The sequence below is a fragment of the Lygodium microphyllum genome, chromosome 2 (genome assembly GCF_053477565.2).
Source record: "Lygodium microphyllum isolate KBCC chromosome 2, Lygodium_microphyllum_v1.1.10, whole genome shotgun sequence".
Taxonomy (NCBI): Eukaryota; Viridiplantae; Streptophyta; class Polypodiopsida; order Schizaeales; family Lygodiaceae; genus Lygodium; species Lygodium microphyllum.
Window position 1 is genome coordinate 24,682,417 of NC_141136.1, and position 24,116 is coordinate 24,706,532.

At 40.9% G+C, this 24,116-nt stretch overlaps 1 pseudogene; it reads left to right on the forward strand.

Moving 5' to 3' along the window:
- The first annotated feature begins 1,302 nt into the window (after window positions 1-1,302).
- The window catches only part of LOC148039548 (heme oxygenase 1, chloroplastic pseudogene), a 28,633-nt pseudogene continuing 5,819 nt past the window's right edge, over window positions 1,303-24,116 (forward strand).

Consider the following 24,116-nt stretch of genomic DNA (forward strand, 5'->3'; position numbering starts at 1 on the left):
TGGAGAGTGATTTAGAAAGATGCACAGTCTAGAGTCTTCCGGCTATGTGTAGAGACAAGGGATGGTAGAGTTTAGTCCAAAAACATGTTGAAAATATTCATTTGAGTATGCAAGATGGCAAAACAAAGTATTAGTTGATGTGCTATATGTATCAAATATTACAAAAAATTTGATTTTTGTTGGTTAAATGGTAGAGCAAGGATTGCAATGAAGGGACCCACTCCTGTGTCGGCTCTTATACATGGGGCTACTATGGTAGTTGTTGGAATCTTTTTCGTAGTGCAAATGAATAGGTTTTTTGACAATCTATCTTTAAGCTCAAATGTCATTTGTTGGGTGGGTGGAATAACAGTTCTGCCGGGAGCTATTATAGCCATTGCTCATAATGATATTAAAAAATATTTAGCCTATTGTACTATCTTTTAGTTAGGATATATGATGCTTACTGTAGGTATTAGTGCTTATTGACTTGCTTTGTTTTATCTTATAACCCATGCCTATTTAAAAGCTTTACTATTTTTTGGATCTAGTTCAGTAATTCATTTGATGGAAAAACTTGTTGGGTATTCACCCAGTTTGATTCACATCTAATGGTTGTTATATGTAGAAGATCTAAGAAATGATTGAGGTTGATTGCAAAAGAAAAACATGTTGACAGATTGTTTAATCTTGACGTAAGTTTGCTTGAAATGGATGCTATCATGTTTGCACAAGGTTTAGGTATTGTGGCTGATATTGAAATTTGACATAAGAGAATTGATTATGTGAATGAGCAGTGATTGAAAGATATGTTGTCAAAACAGATTGTAGATAGCTTACCCAAGTTTAGGGTTGATAGGGTGTACAAAGAATGTGAAGCATGTCAACTTGGAAAGCAAGGCACACATTTTCACATGAAAAATATGTATGCAAGAAGCTACCTAAATTGAAACATTCTAATGTGGATCTTTCAAAGACTGTAACTTTGAGTGGTTGTAGGTATTATGTTTTCTTCATTGATAGTTATACTTGCTAAGTATGGGTTTACTCACTTTAAAAGCTTTAAGGCTTTGGTTGAGAGGGTTGTATATTAAATGCTTAAGATCGGATGTAGGTTGAGAATCGCTCTCCAATGAGTTTTTTGATTATTTATAAATAAATGGTATACAAAGGTAGTATACATGTAGATATACTCTGCAATAAAATCGAGTTGAGCAAAAAAATAGGTATATTGTAGAGATGACTTGTACATTGATGTAAAAAAAAGACTTGTCTCATTACCATTAGGCTAAAGTAGTTACTACTAATGTCTACATTATGAACATGACACCCATTGCTGATGTACATGGTATCACACCTGAAGAAAAGTTTCCAGGTAAAAAGTTATATCTGTCCCATTTGAAAGCATTTGGATGTATTGCTTATGTGGATATTCATGAGTTGCACAGCAAATTGGATCCCAAAGCAAAAAAATGTGTATCTATTGTATATTCTTTTGAGTAAAAGGAATATAGATATTATAACCTTGTTATGCATAACTTGAAGTTAGCAGGGGTTGATGAAATGAGTAGTTAGTATAGTAATATGTAGAATGCAATTGGGGTTGATGAGCATGAGAGTTTGGTTGTGAAGAAAATAGGTTAGCAATCATAGACATTTAGTGGATCATGAGTCTCCTAGTCACGATTCTATTGATAGACCTTGGAGTGGTAGATTGAGGTCACAAGTTACACCACCAAGTATATCATAGATGTCAAGAAAAGGTAAAGAGAAAGTTGGAGACTATTATGGGAGCACTAGATTGTGCTCGAGAGACTAGACTAGATTCAAGATTTATTATAAGAATTTTGATTACAAGATAATCCCATGTAGAGTCACAATGTACAATGATAACTTAACAAGATATGGAAAATCCCACAACCTAGAACCGTAGGTATAGACAATAAGACTCGATAGGATATGAAGGATCCCACAACCCAGAACTGTAGGTATGGATAATAATGCCGAAATTACAAGATCTTTCTCGACGAGGATAAATAAGATACCTATCATGATCATTATCATCATCTAATATATAACGAGCAGATGCATACCAACTACTCATCTCATAAATAAATAATGTCCTTGCTCACTCTAAACTCACATGTGATAGGGTTATAAGAACAATACCCTTTCTACTCGAAAGAGTATCCAATAAAAATACATTTTTTAGCCTTCAAATCAAGATTCTTTTGCAACTCATCCGAAACATGAGAATATGCAATATAGCTAAACACTTTCAAGTGTGACACATCAGGCTTCTTACCTATAAAGCATTCTTCGAAGGTCATTCCATGAACTGTAGTTGTTGTGGGAGTTCTATTCATAATATAGATAGTAGTATAAACAACTTCAAACCAAAAATGTTTTGGCATATTCTTTTCAGCTATCATCGATGCCCATGCAACTTCTATACTATGCCTATTTTTTCTTAAACAATCCCATTTTGTTGTGGGGTATACCTGTAAGTAAATTGTCTCTTTATTCTATGAGACCTCAAGAAGCCACTAAACTCATTAGAGAGATATTCTCCCCCTCCATTTGACCTCAAGTAATTAACTTTCAAGCATGTTTCTACTTCAATAGTTGCCTTGAAATATTTGAAGTGCTCAAATACATCACTCTTTTCCTTCATAAAGTATATCCATAGCTTCCTTGAACAATCATCAATAAACATAGCAAAGTATTTGTTGCCACTAGGAGATACATTCTACATAGGCCCTAAACATCTGTATGCACAACATCAAGCACATTTTTGCTCACATCTCTATAATGCAAAAAGGGTTATCTTGTATGCTTACCATATTGGCATACTTCACACTTTATGAAATTCTACAACTCTAAAAGCAGGCAACCCTGTAATCAATCCTTTGGACTACATTAATTTTAGCATTTGCACATTTTCATGTCCAATATATTTATGCCATATTTCAATGTCTACAAAACCACTTCTTTTCCTTTAGCATGCATAGTAATGTTCATTACAAGAATTCCAACATCATCCAAAGTGAACATGCAGCCAACTCTACTTTCTTTTGCAATCAACCTACACTTATCATTAAAGTCCTCCACAAAACAATCTTTTTATTAAATCAAACTTGCAACTCTTGCCCTATCATTTGGCCAACAAACACTAAATTTTTTGTGATTGATGATACATGTAATACATCTAATAAACTCTTTACTTAGACATCATGCAAGGACAAGAGAACCTTTCCAATGTGTGAAATTGGGTGGCATAAATCACCACCCGTCTGTACATAACTTAGATTTTCCAAGTCTTGTATCTCTCCCAATGATTCAACATGACTGGTCATATGATTAGATACATCTAAATCAACATATTATACATCATCATGTGTCCCTTTTCTTGTAACAACATTCATCATATACTACATAACAAATATACTGTTGGGACCTGACACGGGCCCGACACTGGCTCTTTAAGCACTAGTCGGGGGCCTTTGACATACACTAGACAACCCCTCACAGCCTCGCGGCCATGAGCGTTTAAAGCGTACACTCTTCCCTAACCTCTAATCTAGATTTTGCGTTTGTAATAGGACACAATCCAACGGCACCCTTCCCTACTCTTGAGAGGGAGGTCCCATAATATATAGGTATAATACCTTGTAGCACACACATAGGGAGGCACCTCTCAGCTAATCGCCGCGGCCCCATTGCAACTCTCCTACATTAAGGGGATTGGTTCCAAGATGCGCTATCTTAACACATAAAACAAATGTAGATTCTCCGCTCTTTCATATCATAGACGATCTAGGAGATTTGATTTTCTTACCAAGCTTACCCCAAGATATCATTCGTCTAACCTACAACAAAAGGGCTTCCTCATGCTCTTAACGTTGGTCAATGTTTGGTATACATGTGTTGTGCATCCAGATTTTGATACCATGCTATGATTAATGCAAATGTCGATGCCTATTGTGCATAAATATTTTTATTCTAAAAATCAGTAGTGGAGTGTAAAATTAGCCCTTTAATGATTTTCAATCTATGCATTGTTGTTGCGTTGCTATAGACTAGCACTGAAGTTAATCATGCTACTAGTCTCTTTAACTTAAGTAATCAATCGTCCTATATGGCATGCGCAAAAAAAAAGATCAGACTTTGCATCATTTTCAGCACGTAAATGCTTCCACAAACCCTCTTTTTCCCCTACCATTTATGTGTTGCATCGTTGCATAGGTGTAGGGTTTTTTTTGTCATTTTCAATCTATAAAGCAATAAAAATACACTGTAACATAAAGAAAAGGGCTGAACTGAGGCTATACTTCGTGCTTTAGTCTTGCCACACATACACACATTAACCATATTTTTCTCGCATTTTTCTATCTCAAAAAACCTAAATTTCTCCATTTTTTACTATTTATTTGCTCAAAAATTATGGAAATTCAGAATTCTCAGCTTCTACTGAGCAAAACTATGTAGCTCCACTTCCATACCAAATTTTATTTAATACAAACTCAAAACACCCAATGAAACCCTAAATTTCACCATTTTTCATGAAAACCGCAATTTGCGGGTTTTGTATGTTTTGCGAGAAATTTATATATCATTAAATTTATTTATTTACATTATGATTTTACAAAATATGTAGCATGAGAAACCAAGAACAAACATTATCAAGCATTTTACTTAAGCATTTTTCATAAAAACGATGAAAATGCATACCTATGCATAAAAACCCTCTGGATTTAGATCGTAAGCCGTGCTCATGAGGCCACTGATGCTTGTCGTTTGCCACTGACGCATTCCCTTGCTCCGATCTACAACCTCTACCACTCGATTAGCATCATTACATCCAAATTCATCATCAAACCCCACCCCCCTTCTCTCTTGAATTCATACACATGAACAAGCATTAAGAGGAGAGAGGAGAGAGAAAGACTAGTTTTCATTTTCTTGCATAGTACATCATTCTTTGATCGGATTTCGGTGATGGAGAGCGAAGATCAAATGCATCTCAAGGCTCTCTCCATGTTTTGTATCTCTCCCGACTAAAAAATGCCAATATCTCCCAAAAAATGGCCGCACGAAAAAATGCACCCCTCCCCTTCATGATGCTTCATTTCTTGTTGATTAGCACTTTGCTAATTAAGCTTTAAGCTTTAAAAAAAAAAAAACTAATTCATGACTTCATGTTCACAGTGCATGTAAGTGGACATTTTGATTTTGAGGGCCCAAAGGAACTCGAAATTGAAATCCGTTTGGCTAGGTGACTTTCTGGCATCGAACTCCATCATCTTGGCCTTCCCCGCGTACTTTTGAGCTCCCGAGAATCCAGCAGTTGCTTTATAACACCAAACCTTGCGGGGATTAAATGGAGGGTCAAACGACCTCCGATCGACGAACCAAGACTTGCGTTGGATTCCTGACGTCGAAATGCATCTGGGAAAACTCTAGCTCAACCATCCGTTGCCATTTCATTTTTCATGAAAATTGGCTCTTTGACATGTCCTACCATATTTCTGCTTCAAAACAAGCTCGAACATTCCAAATCGGCTCAAATTCGACTCCTAAAATGCAACTCCCATTGGCGAACACGGGGTAGGGCGACTTAGCCCGTCGAACCCACGAATGGATATACACAAACGACAATCATAGAGAGTATCAAACTGATACACAAAACACATAATAAAACACATCAGCTCTCACCTTACCCCCCGACTAAAGCATGAAGTCCACAAGGAGTAGGCCTAGCATAACCTGATGAAAGACCACAGCTAGTTGCTAATTCACTACTCCAACATGGCCAGACTGCAAAGAACTATCCAAGAGGTTGCCCTAAATGGTGGTCTGAACTACCTTCCTAACTAAGGACAACTGGATCAGGAGCTCCTCCTAGGTGAGAACTCCTATAGCCTGAGCAATAGATATGTTCTTTTCATCAGATTTGACTTATCATTTGTAGGCGTGTAAAAAGGAGGTAGTTGAGTGTAGTGACCCAAGGAGAATAGCGCATCGGTCTTAGGTCCTGACTTGGCATGCAAGAACCTACCAAATCCTCGCAAGCGACGCTAAATTTTTCTTTTATCTTCCTCTCACTTTTATTTTTGCTCCAACCTTCTAATTCATTCTTTGTCCAGCTAGATGCCACCCAAAGGAAGACAAGGCATCAGCCCCGGGTCATGACTTCTCCCCATGAACCTACCAGGCCTTTGTAAGGTGACGATCAATTGTTTCTAATATATATATATATTCTTTTGATAAGGATTATAACCCCTTTTCACACACCTTTGTATTTTTTATATTTCATATAGATTGAAAATTTTCTTCTTTTGATTTAAGTAAGATTCTCTAATAACCTCACACCTACCAAAACCTCCTAGAATAGCCACTTACCAGGCTAGCAGAACAATGTCACTAGGATTCCTGAGAGCAGAGTTTTGAGCTCGGGATGTGCCTAAAATTTGATAAAAAATCCAGAATTTAGGGAAAAAATATTTAACATCGAAGGCGGTGGCTCCAGCTAGGACGATTTTAAGCACAAAGTGAAATACGACTTTTAAAAGACGCCCGAGCGACACTTGTGGATTTTTGATAATTTTTCACACTGCCGTGTGGGTTTTCAGGAGTTACTAGTTAATGTGGATGTAAAGCCAAACGCACAGAAATTTATATCACTCGAGTCGGAGCCAGGACAGGGAAATGGCCACAAAAGGGGCAAGATATGAAAAGGTGGACATTTGAGAGAGCCAAAAGGGGTGCCCTTTGGGGGAATTTTAACCCCCCTTCAATTTTTGAGTTTGGGGGCCATAAAAAAACGTGGAGAGAGAATGGAGGAAGAAGGCGCCATCTTCACGGCAAAAAATGCACCATGTGGAGATGGAGATCATGATTGCAGCTTGCAAATAACCCACCTAATCGATCATACCCCCGATCTTCTCCCTCTTTGCCGGTCTTATCGCCTGTCTTCGCCCGTGAAATGGTTGTGGGAATGAAGAGAACCAGATCTAGTCTTTCTCTCTCCTCCCTCTCTCTCCCTTAAGAGGCTGTTCTTGTGTGTAAGAGGAAAATGAAGAATGGTGAAAGAAAGCTTGTCCGGATGAGATCGGATTGCTTCCGGATCAATGAAGACATGAAGATTGCTGATTTTGAAGGTGCTGGACATTAAATGAGGGCTGTCCCGTAGTCCCGTAGCAAAATCGAGATCCCGAGACACAAAGCCTAAGCGGTAATTCAAATTTTATGAAGAAAAAATGAGTTTTTATGCTATTTGGTTGATGAAATATTGTTCCCATGGGATGATTATGCATCATGATGTTGTTTGCTATGAGTTTGATCAATTTATTCTCAGAAAATAAAAAAATCATAAGTGATATGGCTGAAACTAATGGTATAAAACCCGTAAAACACGCGTTTAAGGGGTAAAAATGGGTTTTTTTGCAAAATAAAAGAGAAATATGAGACATAACATCAACAAAACCTGGAATTTTGTTGTCAAGGAACCTAAGGGCCACAGCCCATAATCAATATCAGTTTTTAGTCGTTTTTTATTGAAGAAAATAGAGGAAAAATACCAAAAAATTGGTGAAAAATGGATTTTAAATGGGAGAAAATTAAGAAACGATAAAAGGTAAATTCTAAAAAATTACATAAGTATTTGTGCAATGTATAATGAAGGTAGAGCACGAGGTTAGCCTCGGTTTACCCTTATTTCTATGTTTCCGTTCGTGTTTATTACTTTCTCTATAAAGAAATACATATAAAAGAACTCTTACACCTATCAACGAATGCAAAACATTAAACGGTAGGGTGAGGGGGGAGGTTAAGCGTCAAAGTACAATCTTAAACCTGATTTATGTGTTGCATCATGCCTATAGGATGTTGTTTTAAAATAAAGGAAAAGGCAGCATGAGTGTAAGGCTCGGTGTATTTTCTCTTTGCAATACATAAACGTTAGTATGGAAATCATGGAAAGATTGGTTTCGCATGATGCACAATGCTGATTTTCTGTTGTTTGTGCACTAAACCATTCACATTATGAACTATGCATGGTTCATAGTATCGAAGAAAAATCTCTGGACTGCATAGCAATTGTTTTCTTAGGACTTTGACCCACGATTGAGAGTGTGAGGTTATCCCTTGCCGTAGGATAGAGGGTCAGTTTCCTAAGGGACTACTAAGTGAGGACACATGGTATATCTCCTGGATTCGAGAAATGTAAAAGAGAGGAGTTTGTGCTATATGTTTAGCATCGCATCAAGGGGCCAATCCCTGCGATGTAGGAGAGCTGAAGTGGGGCCGCGGTGTTTCTACCGTGAGGTTGCCTCCATATGTGTGTGATCGTGGCGTTGCCAATGTGTAAGGGTTCTCCCTTTGAGGAGTTTAAGGGAAATGTTAGACTATAAACTATAAACGCATGAATTAAGCTTTAGGGCAGTTTGTCCTTTTGTATTAGATTGACGCTCTGTGAGGGTGTTTGTGTGTCATGAGCATGAGGTCCGGCTAGTGCCAGCCCATTTTAGGTCCCATTAGTGGTGCGTCTTCTGGGAGCTGCCTATAAGTGGCGGTTTTCGAATCTAGGGTTTCAAAGGACCCTAAATTATCCATAAAATGGGGTTTGTTCAAGGATGGAAAAACTTGGCTTTCCCTATACAAAACTTACTAATGGACTTAGTTAGTTATGTAGAGCATGAGTCCTCTGCAGAAGATAATTTATGTGATGAAAAGAGTAGCCAATCAGTGGTTATCCCATCCTCTAGTACGATGGCATGGGCCGAGGTTCGCCTTGGTGTGGTCTCTACCCAAGAGAAATCATATTTAACCATCCATCAACCTAGAGGGCATAAAATAAGCATGTTGGAAACTAGGGTAGTTATGGCATTAGCAGGTCATCATGCTGAAGCCATAATGCCATGGGAAAGTGTTGATATACGATGGAATATGCTTGTGATTAAGGCATCCCGTGTAATGGGCCACCATGACGACATAGTAGGCATCACAAGGATGTTAGAAGCCCTAGCTGTCAAGGGGAAACCATTGCTTAAAAGGCATGGTTCCCAAGTTTTAAGAAGTGGTAATGATAAATCTACTCTGGATAAGGACCAAAAGCTCTTATATAAAACCGTTCTGGACTTTCCTTTTAAAGGGAAAGGTATGGAAGACCCTCTAAGAGGGGATCAAAATGACATGTTGAAACTTATAGGACTCCCTAGACCACTCAGTGAGTTAGCAGAAAGGGATGTCAATGAGGATATTAACCCCCCTACACCGGAAAGGGTGGGGATGGAAGAGGTTAAAGATCCTAAGAGGTTGGACCCAGATCATAGTGAATATGAAGATTTTAATGACCCGGTGTTGATCCCAAAAGGAAGGACTAAATGTCCTCCTCTTTATAGGGATCTCCCAGTATTTTATGGGTTGCTAGATGAGGATCCGATGATTCATTTAAGAGAATATGACCTAGCTTGCATTGCAAGTGGGGTCAATGATATACATCAGATGCTCGTATTCCCAAGTACCCTAAAGGGAGAGGCTAGGAAATGGTACCGGAGTCTCCCAAGAGGGTCGATCAAATCATTTGAGGAGTCTTGTGATAGATTTCTAGATGAGTATGGAAAGAAGCTCCGTATGATTCAGGTCTTAGGGCAGCTTATGCAGTTTAGACATGAGTCTTATCCTTCTCTTAAAGAGTATGCTAGAGCCTTTGATAGTACTCTTAGGCTTTGGCCAAGAAGAGCCAGTGCACTACCAGATGATGTGCTATGTGAGCTCTTTCTGAATGGTTTAGAGATTAATACGCAAATACAAGTGGAACTGCGGAATCCTAAGTCGTTAAGGGAAGCAAAAATGCATGCCATTGATTATGAGGGTCATATTCAGAGATGTTGGGAAAACTTTTGGAGTTTTCCCCCTCTCAGTACAAGTGCATCCTAGCTTCCAATCATTTCTGCAAGAAGACAACTCACTTGTTGATACCAAGACAGCCTATGAGGGAAACCTTGGTGGCCAAAATCTCAAAGCACAAAATGGCCATCCTATGAGTAGTAATGACATGCCTCTCAGTGAACAGGTGCCAAGCCATGTAAGTCCTGTTAGGGCTTGCAACACTTCCGTGAGAGGTAGTTGTGATGGCAACATGGATAGAACCAATGGGCCTATGAGTATTGATAAGCATTCTGTGTGTGGTTCTAATTTTGTTGCTAGTAAGGCTCTTGAGAGACCTTTGGTGTCGGAATCCTGTTTCCAGGTGGATGTTGTTCCCTTCAGTGAAAATATGGTTCTTATGGGAAAAAATTTGCAGTATGGACGTAAACAAGCAAAGACATCTTTTGTAAAGAGGATGCAAAATTCTAAAAGTCCACTTGTGCTTCACAAAGGTCATAAGGATGCGAGGCCATTTGGCCATAGGGATAAGTTTGCATTGAGTTCGTTAGACCAGTGCAACAAATTGAGGGAATGCAAGAATATTAAGGGAAATGTGAGATGGGTTTGGAGACCCAAAATCTCCAAAAGTATGGCAGCTGTGTCGGATGCAAGGCCAAGGATCCCATCTGGATATATTCTGTTGAACCCCCAAGAGGATAAGACTGGATATACATATAACAATATACACTGCCTTGGGATACACCCATGTGATGTGCTTAGGCTTGAAACTCTACCTAGTTTGGGTCGTAGCACTGATTTATGTGAAAACCCAAATATGGGAGGTTTGAATGAGTACAAAGCTATGATTCTTTCTCCCAAAGGAGACACTCAGTCGCTTGAACGACCAGTTTATTCAGATTACAATAAATGTGGGACATGCGAGCCCATTGAGGCCGTTCATTCAGCTCATAGTGCCCAAGAAGGGATCGGCCTTATTGATGAGTTATTTGTGGAAAGGCTTAGACTTGTAGCTCTATAAAAAAAAAAAAAACCTAAGATCAAAAAATACAAGATGAAGCTTTTAGCTAACTTACATGAGTAGCATGGGGTTAGTCGACCTATGACATGCTATCCTTGGCACCCTGGGTAGTCTGATAGGGTGTGATGTATATGCCAAGGACATCAGTATTACATGGACTAAAATGATCTATCTAGGTTTAAGCTAGGAAGGCTAGTTGCTTTGGATATTATGTCCAGATTTTGTTAGCCCAAGAGGGTCGCTCAGTTTCTTTAGAGGAAACGCTTTATTTCGTTAGGCCAAGAGGGTCAGTTGTCTGTTTAGTGCAGGTGCGGTTAATGGTTTCTTGTTTTAGTTATGTGCTAGACAGGTTTGAAAATGAGCTTGGAAGGAGCCTTTGTTGCACAGAAGCTTCTCATGGCCCTATCTAGGTGATATCTCTCCTTTTCGAGGACCGTGTTTTTCTGCTATATGTGTTTGTGTACTTGTTGGGGGATTTTTCTTTTCTTGTTGGGGACCGGTGTCCAAGGCATGAAGTTCCCGATTTAGGTTATGTATGTTTGAGGGAGGTTTGAGTAGTCGTTGCCTCCTGTAAAGACATTGCTAGACATCGAGAGACCTGTTTTAGAAAGTAGTTCTAGTGACCCTGTTCTGCTAGCCTACTAGGCAGCCGTTCTAGGAGTTCTTGTTAGTTGTGAGGCAGTTAGAGAAGCCTGCTAGAAGAAAAATAATGATGATAAGGGAAGAGAAACCCTGAATATCTTAAAGATAATAAATATATACAAAGGTGTGTAAAAAGGGGTTCCAACCCCTGTCAAAGTAGAAAAGAAAAGAAAGGAAAATTTATAAGCAGTTGATCATCGCCTAGCGAAGGCCTGGTAGGTTTCTGGGGATGAGTCAGACCCAGGGCCGATGCCTTGTCTTCCTAGGGATGGCATCTTGCTGGAAAAGACGAAAGTCAGGAAGGTTGGAGCAAAAATAAAAGTGAGCGTCAGAAAAGGATTAAGTGTCACCTTGCGAGGGCTTGGTAGGTTCTTGGGTACCGAGACAGGACCTGAGGCCGATGCTCTGTTCTCCTTGGGTCACTACGCTCAGCTCCCTACTTTTTACATGCCCGAGTATGTCACTAAAATAAAACCCTGGAAGAAGAAATGTGCTAAAAGAAAATACTTATTGATCAGGCTATAGGAGTCCTCGCCTAGTAGGAGCTCCTGGTTGTGTTGTCCTTAGTTAGGTAGGTAGTTCAGACCACCACTTAGGGCGACCTCTTTGATAGTTCTTTTTAGTTTGGCCGTGTTGGAACAGTTGGTTAGTGACTAGCTTCGGACCTTTTATCAGATTATGCTAGGCCTACTCCTTGTGGATGTCATGCCATGGTTTTGTCAGGGGGTAGGGTGAGCACTGTGCTATGTTTTAGTATGTATCTATTTTGTATCAGCTTGATGCTTTTGGTTATTTTATGCAGGTCTGTTGTGGGATTCGACGAGCTGAGTCGCCTTATCCTGTGGTTGCCAATGAGAGCGGAGTTTCAAGCTCGGGATGTGCCTAAAATTTGTCAAAAAATCTAGAATTTAAGGAAAAAATATTTAACATCGAAGGCGGCAGCTCCACCTAGGACAATTTTAAAAGGCGTCCGAGTGACACTTGTGGATTTTTGATAAATTTTCAGACTGCCGTGCAGGTTTTTAAGAGTTACCAATCAATGCGGGATGTAAAGCCAAACACGCAAAAATTTACAGCACTCGAATCGGAGCCAAGACGGGGAAATGGCCACAAAAGAGGCAAGATATGAAAATGTGGACATTTGAGAGGGCCAAAAGGGGTGCCCTTTGGGGGAATTTTAACCCCCCTTCCATTTTTGAGTTTGGGGGCCATAAAAAAACGTGGAGAGAGAATGGAGGAAGAATGCGCCATCTTCACGCCGAAAAATGCACAATGTGGAGATGGAGATCATGATTGTAACGTGCAAATAACCCACCTAATCGATCATATCCCCGATCTTCTCCCTCTTTGCCGGTCTTATCGCCTGTCTTCGCCCGTGAAATGGCTGTGGGAATGAAGAGAACTAGATCTAGTCTTTCTCTCTTCTCCCTCTCTCTCCCTTAAGAGGCTGTTCTTGTGTGTAAGAGGAAAATGAAGAATGATGAAAGAAAACTTGTCCGGATGAGACCAGATTGCTTCCGGATCAATGAAGACATGAAGATTGCTGATTCTGAAGGTGTTGGACATTAAGTGAGGGCTGTCTCGCAGTCCCGTAGCAAAACCGAGATCCCGAGACACAAAGTCTAAGCGGTAATTCAATTTTTATGAAGAAAAAATGAGTTTTTATGCTATTTGGTTGATGAAATATTGTTCCCATGGGCTGATTATGCATTGTGATATTGTTTGTTATGATTTTGATCAATTTATGCTCAGAAAATCAGAAAATCATAAGTGATATGGCTGAAACTAATGGTATAAAACCCGTAAAACACACGTTTAAGGGGTAAAAATGGGTTTTTTTACAAAATAAAGGAAAAATATGAGACATAACATCAACAAAACCTGGAATTTTGCTGCCAAGGAACCTAAGGGCCACAACCCATAATCAATCTTAGTTTTTAGTCATTTTTAATTGAATAAAATAGAGGAAAAATACCAAAAAATGGTAAAAAATGGATTTTAAATGTGAGAAAATTAGGAAACAATAAAAGGAAAATTCCAAAAAATTACATAAGTGTTTGTGCAATGTATAATGAAGGTAGAGCATGAGGTTAGCCTTGGTTTATCCTCATTTCTATGTTTCCGTTCATGTTTATTGCTTTCTCTACAAATAAATACACATAAAACGACTCTTACACCTATCAACGAATGCAAAACATTAAATGGTAGGGTGAGAGGGGAGGTTAAGCATCAAAGTACAATCTTAAACCTGATTTATGTGTTGCATCATGCCTATAGGATGTTGTTTTAAAATAAATGAAAAGGCAGCATGAGCGTAAGGCTCAGTGTCTTTTCTCTTTGCATTACATAAATGTTAGTATGGAAATCATGGAAAGATTGGTTTCGCATGATGCACAATGCTGATTTTCTGTTGTTTATGTACTAAACCATTCACATTATGCACTATACATGGTTCATGATATCGAAGAAAAATCTCCTGGACTGCATAGCAATTGTTTTCTTAGGACTTTAACCCACGATTGAGAGTGTAAGGTTATCCCTTGCCGTAGAATAGAGGGTCGGTTTCCTAAGGGACTGCTAAGTGAGGACACATGGTATATCTCCTGGATTCGAGAAATGTAAAATAGAGGAGTTTGTGTTTGTTTGTGTTATATGTTTAGCAGCGCATCAAGGGGCCAATCCCTGCGATGTAGGAGAGCTGCAGTGGCGCCGCGGTGTTTCTACCGTGAGGTTGCCTCCATATGTGTGTGATCGTGGCATTGCTAATGTGTAAGGGTTCTCTCTTTGAGGAGTTTAAGGGAAATGTTGGACTATAAACTATAAACACATGAATTAAGCTTTAGGGCAGTTTATCCTTCAGCATTAGATTGACGCTCCTGGTCCGCAAGGCCGTGAGGGTGTTTGTGTGTCATGAGCATGAGGTCCGGATAGTGCCATAGCTAGTGCCGGCCCATTTTAGGTCCCATGAATTCCCTTCTAAAAGAGGTCTTTAATGCCTCACAATGTTGTTGAAAATAGCAAATGATGCCTGCCCATAAGTGGCTTTCTATGAGAGATATGACAAAGATGTATGCTGTAGCAGTTCTAGGAAGAGATGTCCAAAATCCCATAAGCATAGAGAGGAAGAGTGGTACTATCCAAAAGCTATATATGTATGTACTCGACACTCATTTCAATGATATAGTACTATCATCCATTGTCATTCAAGATTGTGTTTATGAGTCTAAGTTAATCTATCTTGGAACCTAATTCACTTGAGTTACAATTCTTTATATTAATCATGTTTTATATTTATAATCTCCATCTGCCATAGCTAGCATAGCTCTAGATCCGTGTTTCTCAACATGGTATCAGAGCCATGGCTAAGCTAGGTAGCTAGTGGTGTGATTTATTTGTCTTTGCAAGCTCTATCATTTGTCCATTTTTAATTCTCTCATTGTACAAGTTGTTGGGGGTAAAGGCGCCTCTGCCTAGCCGCACGTGTATTACTACACTGACAGTCACCGCCACTGCACAGTGCAGTGACGGGCACCCGTCACCGTTACTTTATTCTTTATTCTTTTAGTGACAGTTTGAATAAAGAAAGGCCCGGTCACACATTGTGACTGTTGGAGTTCCCATTTCTAGTCTCTCACTTTCTTGCTCTTGTTCTCCCACCATAGCTCTCGAGTCCAACCTTTGATCCGTCGCTCCCTTTCAACTTGTATCAGAGCTTTGCTTTCTGAATCTTGAGCTTGGTTCGTGGCATTCTCAACTTCCCATCGACTCCCCACTCACATTGGGTCTCCTTCCTGACAGCCATATCCGACTCCTTCGAGCTCCCGTCACTCCCCGGCTTAGACATGGATTTTTCATACTGAAACACTGTGAAATGATGTACTTTCACTAGTACTTTGTGAGCAGCAGCTTTGGTTCCACTTTCTTTGTCATTTTTCATCGATTTTGGTGATTTTTTGGTCATTTCCTGCAGTAAATAACAAGCAGTTTTGAACCGTTTACAGTCTTCCAGCCTGCATTATGGCGAGTTCGTCCACTGATCATGCTATTTTCAACATCATTAAGCTTGATGGTATGAATTACTCTTATTGGAAGAGCCAAATTTAGTAGGTGTTTGTGCAGAAATCGCAGATCAAACCTTTGAGGTTAAGCCGGCATTCGCCTGCAACTATTGTATTGTCTCTCACAGAACATGTTCACTATAATGTCTTTGAGGAAGAACAAAGTGCATGGCAGTTGTGGGAAAAGATAAAAAATCTCTATGACAAGAAAAGTCCAGCGAGTCAGATGTATTGGCTGAAGCAGCTTATGGATCTGCGCATGAAGGAGAATGTGACTATGTCTGCTCACTTGAGCCAGTTCCATGCTATACTCAAGAACTTGACTTCGCAGGACATCACTTTTGTAGAGGATGTCACTCCTCTTTTCTTGCTTGGTACTCTTAATGAGTCATGGGATGTATTCTGCAGTGCATTATGTGCCTCTACTGCTACCTTGAAATTATCTGATATTGAGAGTGCTCTTCTGCAGGAAGAGGTTAACCGTAAGAATTTGGATGCCTCTCGTGTGTCTCATGCTATGACAGTTAGAGGCAGGAATGATGGATATGGAAAGCATGGCAGTGGTAGTGGCCGTGGACGGGATTCTCAGAAATCTCGGTCCAAGTCTCATGGGAAGTCATGTAGCAAATCCCGTGGTAGGAATACAGATGTTACTCGTCACCATTGTGGAAAAAAGGGCCATATCAGGCCACAATGCCATGAATTGCGCAATGAAAGGCGCAAAGATAAGGGGAAAGACAAAGTGCAGGATAAGTCTTCTGATTGCAGTATAGTACCTGCAAAGTCCAGTGTTAAAATTGAAGAGATCAATGTTATGCAGCCTGAGAATGTTGATGATGATGATTATATCCTAGCAGCTTCTTCTGGTGCTTCGCAGATGACAGAGGTACACTCTATGTATGCACAGTGTTGGCTCTTGGACTCAGGTGCGTCCTTTCATGTGACACCTTGCCGAGAGTGGTTTCATTCATACCATATTGTTTTGGGTTTTGTGCGCTTGGGTGATGACAGCTCTCTTGATATTGTGGGCATTGGTGATGTTAGGCTGCAGTTTCCTTCTGGCAGTAATTTTATTATGCAGGATGTACGTCATGTACCTACTTTGACACGCAGTCTCATGTCAGTTGGATAGCTTGATGACGCAGGATATCATGTATGTTTTGGAGACTCTGCATGGAAGATCACTCGTGGTGGCAGACTTGTGATTGCGAGAGGTGCCAAGGCTGGCAGTCTCTACCCCTTGATTGTGTCAGCTTCTTCCCTTGATCATGTTTTGTCTGTGGGTTCTATCCCACATGTATCTCTTTGGCATGCCCGTTTGGGCCATATGTCTTTGAAGGGAATGAAAATACTTTTTGGTTTGCAGTACTTATTGCCCCTTGATTATGCATGTTTTGATTCATGTGAGCATCTACGCATAAGAATTCTGGTAGGCCATGCATGGGTGAGCCCTTGGCATTGGTACATTCGGATGTCCGTGGGCCCATGCCTTGTCAATCTATGGGTGGTGCAAAGTATTTTGTTACGTTCATAGATGATTTTTCATGGAAAGTTTGGGCTTATCTCATTAAGCTAAAATTCGATGTCTTAGCTGTGTTTCAGAGATGACTTGCGTTGGTTGAGAACCGGTCTGGGTATAGGCTAAAATGCCTAAGGACAGATAATGGGGGTGAGTATGTCTCATGTTCTTTTGAGCAGCTATGTGATGAGAGAGATATTAAGTGTCTGTTGACCGCCACCTACACCCTCCCAGAATGATTTGGCTGAGCAAATGAATAGAACCATCCAGGAGCGTATACGCAGTATGCTTAGCCATGCAGGCCTACCACAGAGCTTTTGGGTTGAGGGAGTTAGTACAGCTGTGCATGTCATAAACAGATCACCCTCTAATGGCTTGGATTTCTAGGCTGCAGAGGACATATGGACTAGAAAACCTCCCTCTTATGCGCATCTCTGTGTCTTTGGATGTGAGGCATTTTGCCATGTGCCCATGGACAAGAGAAGTAAGCTGGATCCCAAGAGTGTCAAATGCATTTTCCTTAGTTATGGGGATGCACGCGAGATGGGTTACCATCTCTGGGATCCGCAGGCGTGGAAAGTCATCCGCAGTCATGATGTAGTCTTTCATGAAGACATAATGCATCAACAGCCTGAGAGAGTTGTTGAGATCCGCTGGGTCATATTTTAGGAGGAGCCGAGAGCTCCCGCATAGCCAGTTGGATAGCCTACAGTTGCAGTAGATGCTCATGGTTAGGGTGTTGGGCAGGCAACAGAGCCTGCTGTGAGACGGTTTACTAGAGACAGACGTCCACCTGATAGATTTCAGCCCTGGATGCATTATGTCTTGGTTATAGATGCAGGAGAGCCTTTCACCTATGATGAGGCTATGCGCAGGGGTGACAGTTACTCCTGGGAGAGGGCTATGCAGTCTGAGATAGACTCTCTGCATAAAAATGACACTTGGGATTTGGTTTCCTCGCCTATGGGCAAGAAGGCTTTGCCATGCAAGTGGGTATACAAGCTAAAAAATACCCCTGGACTGTTGAGATATCGAGCTCCACTCGTGATACGCCAGGGTGACCGTTGTGTATTTATGTCACCGACTTGTCAGTTGCAGATGCGGTTGGTACACCGTCCATGAATAATAGCTACATGATAGCTATCCTTATCTACTCTAGTTCGTGGCTCAGTTAGTATGCCACCTTAGTTAGTTGAGTTTGGTTTGAGACCCATATATAGGGTTCTTCTATTTCTTTGTATGAGAGTTCTTTTGGCTTCCACAACTAAGAAGAAAAAAACAGTTTTCAGCCTCCACCCTTGCGTGTCTTTCCCCATTGTGCAAGCAAGAAAGCTACAAGTGAGACTCCTTCCTTCTCTCCCACATTCTTGACATAGTATCAGAGCCTTGTTCGTGGTAAGGAGCTCAAAAAAGCAAGCCAAGCTCGCGGTGTTCTGGTAAGAGGAGCAGTGTTGCTTTCATTTTCTGTTTTGGGAGCAGATCTCTGCAGGTAGCACAGCCGGAAATTGCAAGAGTGCATTGTCTCAGGTTGAGACGCCCTTCGCGGTGAAGCAAGAGGGCAGTATATGCTGTGGGATAGAGCTTTAGCTCTTGACGACCCTGTTTTTTTTATTTGAGGCCATTTCGGGGCCTGTTTTGGAGGCGGAAGTTTTCTGCACACACTCAGGAAAAAGCCTTGTTTTATGCTGTGCGACCACTGTTCTACAGGTCGGTGAAAAGTTACCACAGATATTGCATTGTATGCTCGTGTGCAGAGACGTTGGGAGTTACAGAATCATCCTTGGTTCCTGTATATGCAAAATCGTCACTAGGAAGTGACTGTGTGGTTAAATACCACTTTCGTCAGTTTTGCAGATTTGCCATTGTGAGGCTGAAGCTGTGTTCTCTGCAGTGACAGAATTTTTTGCAGGATTCTATAATGGCGTCTGGTTCTCTTTCACAGATTGTAACTGAAAAGCTTGACAAGAACAACTTCCAAGCATGGAAGTTTAGAATGATGAATTTCCTTATGGGAAAAGGATATTGGGAATTTGTTGGAGGAAATGAAGAAGAACCAGTTCTTCCTGATGTTCCCAATCAACAGCAAATGCAGTCATTCAAAGCATGGCATGAGAGAGCCATGAAAGTTATGTACTGGCTGTCTATCAATATTTCAGACTCTATGATTGTGCATATTCAGGATGCAAGTACGCCAAAGGAGGCATGTGATACTTTGTCAAAAATGTATAGCACAAATACTCAAGCCAAGAAAATGCAGCTCAAGCAAGAGTTGCATAATGTGCAAAGAGAAAATATGAGCATCAACGACTACCACATGAAGGTGAAGAAGATTGCAGATGCACTTGCTTCCATTGGGTCGCCAGTGGAAGATGATGATTTAGTTTCTGTGACCTTGAATGGTCTAGGAAAGGATTATGCACAGTTTCGGACATCCATTTCAGTTCGTGAAAGATTTCCTGATTTTGAGGAGTTGATTGCTCTTCTAATTTCTGAGGAGCAGAGAAATGGTGGTGCATCTTCTTCAGGAGGAACTTCAAAAGAAGCTGTCTTCTACTCAAATGCTGGAAGAGGTAGAGGTAGAGGTAGAGGAGGCCGATTTGGAGGCCGTGGCAGAAATCAGAATATGCAGCAAACTCAAGAAAACCAGTCCTATGGAGGAGGACGTGGTAACTCTAGAGGCAGGGGGAGCCAAAGAGGTCGTGGTGGATGGCAAAGAGGCCAAAATGCAAACAGTAATGTTGAATGCTATTACTGTGGTAAAATGGGTCATATGGCTAAAGACTGCTATAAAAAGCAGAATGACATCATGAATGGAAAACTGCAACAAGGGAACTATGCATCTTCTAGTAGATAGGGTGATGACAGAAATGAGCATTTGTTTATGGTGCAGCACATGAACAATTCTGTGACAAGTGCAGAAGAAAGCAATGATGTATGGTATGTTGACTCAGGTGCATCAAACCACATGACAGGTCATGCAGAATGGATGGAGGATGCAAGGAAAATGGAAAAACTAGGATTTGTGGAGACTGGTGATGACACTGCACATCCTATTGTGCAGATTGGAAAAATTCCTTTGTCTATGCAGGATGGGAAAAAGAAATACCTGTTCGATGTATTTCATGTCCCGAATATCACCAAGAATCTAGTTTTTGTTGGTCAAATGGTTGAACAGGGCTTGCAGGTCAGATTTAATCCTCATGGATGCTTTGTTGAGGATATGAAAAATAAAGGTCGCTTGATAGCAAAAGGAAAGAAGAAGGGCAGAATGTTTACGTTGGATGCAGACATGTCTGAATTGAGTGTAGCAATGTTTGCACATGGGATCGGTGTAGTTGCAGATATTGATATCTGGCATAAACGCATTGGTCATGTTAATGTACAACGACTTAAATCAATGCAGGCCCAAAATATTGTTGCAGGATTGCCTAAATTCAAGGTTGCAGAAATGCATAAGGTATGTGAAGCCTGTCAGTTTGGAAAACAGGCAAGGAAACCATTTCCTAGACATGTTCAAGAGAGTAAGAAGCCATTGGAATTAATCCACTCTGATGTGTGGACTACTAAAGCTGCGTCTCTTGGAGGCTGTCATTATTTTGTCAGTTTTATTGATGACTATAGCAGAAAAGTTTGGGTGTATTTTATGAAAAAGAAAAGTGATATTTTTGGGCATTTCAAAACTCTTAAAGCTATGGCTGAAAAAGAAACAGGTCTGCAGATAAAATGCCTAAGGTCAGATGGAGGGGGAGAGTACCTCTCAAATGAGTTTGCAAGGTTCCTGCAGGAGCATGGCATAAAGTAGCAATATTCATGCAGTCATACCCCACAACAAAATGGAATTGCAGAAAGAAAAAACAGGCATATTGGAGAGGTATCTCGTGCCATGCTTAACGAAAAAGACTTGCCAGATTTTTACTAGGCTGAAGCAGTTGCTACAGCAGTCTACATAATGAACAGGACTCCCACTGCAGCAATACATGGGATGACTCCAGAGGAGAGGTATACTGGTAGGAAACCAGATATTTCTCATTTGAAATTTTTTGGTTTCATTGCCTATGTACATGTGCCAGATGAGTTCAGATCCAAGTTGGATCCAAAAGCTGAGAAGTGCATCTTTATTGGTTACTCTCTGCAGCAAAAAGGGTATAGAAGCTATAACCCTTCTACTCGTAAGTTTACAGTGAGTAGAGATGTTGTTTTTGATGAGATGAGTAGTTGGTATAAACCAGTAAATGTGATTGATGATGTAGATACACAAAATGGTAATGCTGCACAGAATTCACAGCAGTAGTCACAAAATATTAGTGGACCTGGAGCATCCTCTAGCAGTGGTTCACATTCTTCGCCATGGACACGCAGATTGAGATCAGGAGAATCTTCTCAAAGCAATGCAGATAGTGGTATGCAGGTATCACGAAAAGGAAAAGAGAAGGTTGATCAGCCCATGTTTGATGTGAATACAGGTTACTCTTATGTGGATGGTGAATCCAGTGGCTCAGAACAGAGCATTGATGATGAGTTGGGTATCCCCGCTATTGTTACACCTAGAGTAAGGAAGACCAGGGATGTTTTGAGAGCACCTGAAAGTGAGCCTACTTTGCGTAGGTCTACCAGAGCTAGGTATCCTGTGGATAGGGTGAAATATGATGGATTTACAGCCATTCACTATGCATATATGGTCAAAGTGATACATGAACCAGAACCCACTTCTTTTGAGCAAGCCATGGGAAAAGAAAAATGGAAGAAAGCCATGGATGAAGAAATGGATGCCTTGGATGCAAATGCTACATGGGAATTGGTACCTTTGCCTAAAGGTAAGAATGCAATTGGCTGTAAGTGGGTCTATAAGGTGAAGCACAATGTAGATGGTTCTGTGAACAGATACAAGGCAAGATTAGTAGTCAAGGGGTATGCACAAACATATGGCATTGACTATGAAGAAACATTCAGTCCGGTTGCAAGGATGGCAACCGTAAGAGCAGTCATTGCTATGGCTGCATCAAAGGGATGGTCTTTACATCAGATGGATGTAAAGAATGCCTTCTTGCATGGTGATTTGCAAGAAGAGGTCTATATGGAGGAGCCACCAGGTTATGTGCATGCTGTTCATCCTGAGTTTGTTTGCAGGTTGAAGAAAGCCTTGTATGGCTTGAAGCAAGCACCTAGAGCATGGTCTGACAAGATAGGACAATATCTTGTCACTATTGGCTTTCAGATTTCCAAGGCAGATTTCTCACTTTATGTGAGAAAAACAGAGAAAGGTATTATGCTACTTGTCATTTATGTTGATGATTTGATTATGACAGGTGACAGTGATGAAGATATCCTTCATGTGAAAATGCTATTGAAGCAGAAGTTTGAGATGAAGGATTTGGGAGAGCTGCGTTATTTCTTGGGCATTGAGGTGATTAGATCACCAAGTGGGATACAGCTTTTGCAGAGGCAGTATGGATTGGACATGCTGTCCAAATATGGGATGACAGACTGTAAGCCTATTTCAGTTCCTTTGGAGCAGAATGTGAAGCTGAGCACAGATGCATGTGAGCTTCTGGAAGACCCTACTATGTACAGACGCATAGTAGGAAGTTTGATTTATATGACTATTACCAGGCCAGATTTGAGCTATGCTGTTGGATTGGTAAGTCAGTTTATGCAGGCTCCAAGGAAACTGCATTTGGATGCGGCTAGACGCATACTCAGGTATGTGAAGTCCACATTGCAGTATGGACTATTTTATGAGACTGGGGTTCAGATACAGTTGCATGGATACACTGATGCTGATTGGGCTGGTAGCATTTCTGATAGATGATCTACCAGTGGATATGTGTTCTCTTTTGGGAGTGCTGCAGTCACTTGGAGCAGCAAGAAACAACCTACAGTTGCCTTGTCGAGCACAGAGGCTGAGTACAGGGGTGCAGCAATGGCTGCATGTGAGGTAGCTTGGTTGCATAAACTACTTTATGATATGCATCAGTCTACAGATGGGCCAGTTGTCATTTATTGTGACAACATGAGTAGTATACACTTGGCAAATAACCAGTCTATCATGCTAGAACAAAGCACATTGAGGTGCATTATCACTATGTGCGGGAGAGGGTTTTACTAGGTCTTATTGATCTAGTTTATGTCAGTACAGAGGATCAGGTAGCTGACATATTTACGAAGGCATTGGGCGCAGAGAAGCTGCGCAAGTTCAGAGACCTGCTTGGTGTGCAGGAATTGGGATTGAGCTCGAGGGGGAGTATTGAGATATCGAGCTCCACTCGTGATACGCCAGGGTGACCATTGTGTATTTATGTCACCGACTTGTCAGTTGCAGATGCGGTTGGTACACCTTCCATGAATAATATCTACATGATAGCTATCCTTATCTACTCTAGTTCGTGGCTCAGTTAGTATGCCACCTTAGTTAGTTGAGTTTGGTTTGAGACCCATATATAGGGTTCTTCTATTTCTTTGTATGAGAGTTCTTTTGGCTTTCACAACTAAGAAGAGAAAAACAGTTTTCAGCCTCCACCCTTGCGTGTCTTCCCCCATTGTGCAAGCAAGAAAGCTACAAGTGAGACTCCTTCCTTCTCTCCCACATTCTTGACATGGACACCCCAAGCCGGCATACAAGGCTAGATTGGTAGCAAAGGGTTTTAAGCAAGAGCATGGTGTGGACTTTGACAAGGTTTTTTCTCTTGTGGTTAAGATGACCACCCTGCGCTTAGTCTTGGCTTTGGTTGCTCAGCTTGACTTGGATTTATACCAGGTGGATGTCAAGACGGCTTTCTTACATGGGGACTTGCATGATGAGATTTATATGGAGCAGCCTAAGGGCTTTGCAGAACCTGGAAGGAAACACCTAGTGTGCAAATTGAAGAAAAGTCTTTATGGCTTGAAACATGCACCTAGGGAGTGGCATCGTAAGTTTGATGCCTTTATGCAGTCACAGGGCTATAGCCAGAGTGCTATGGATCCGTGTCTTTACAGAAGAAAGCTCGTGATGGTTCTTTATTGATTTTGA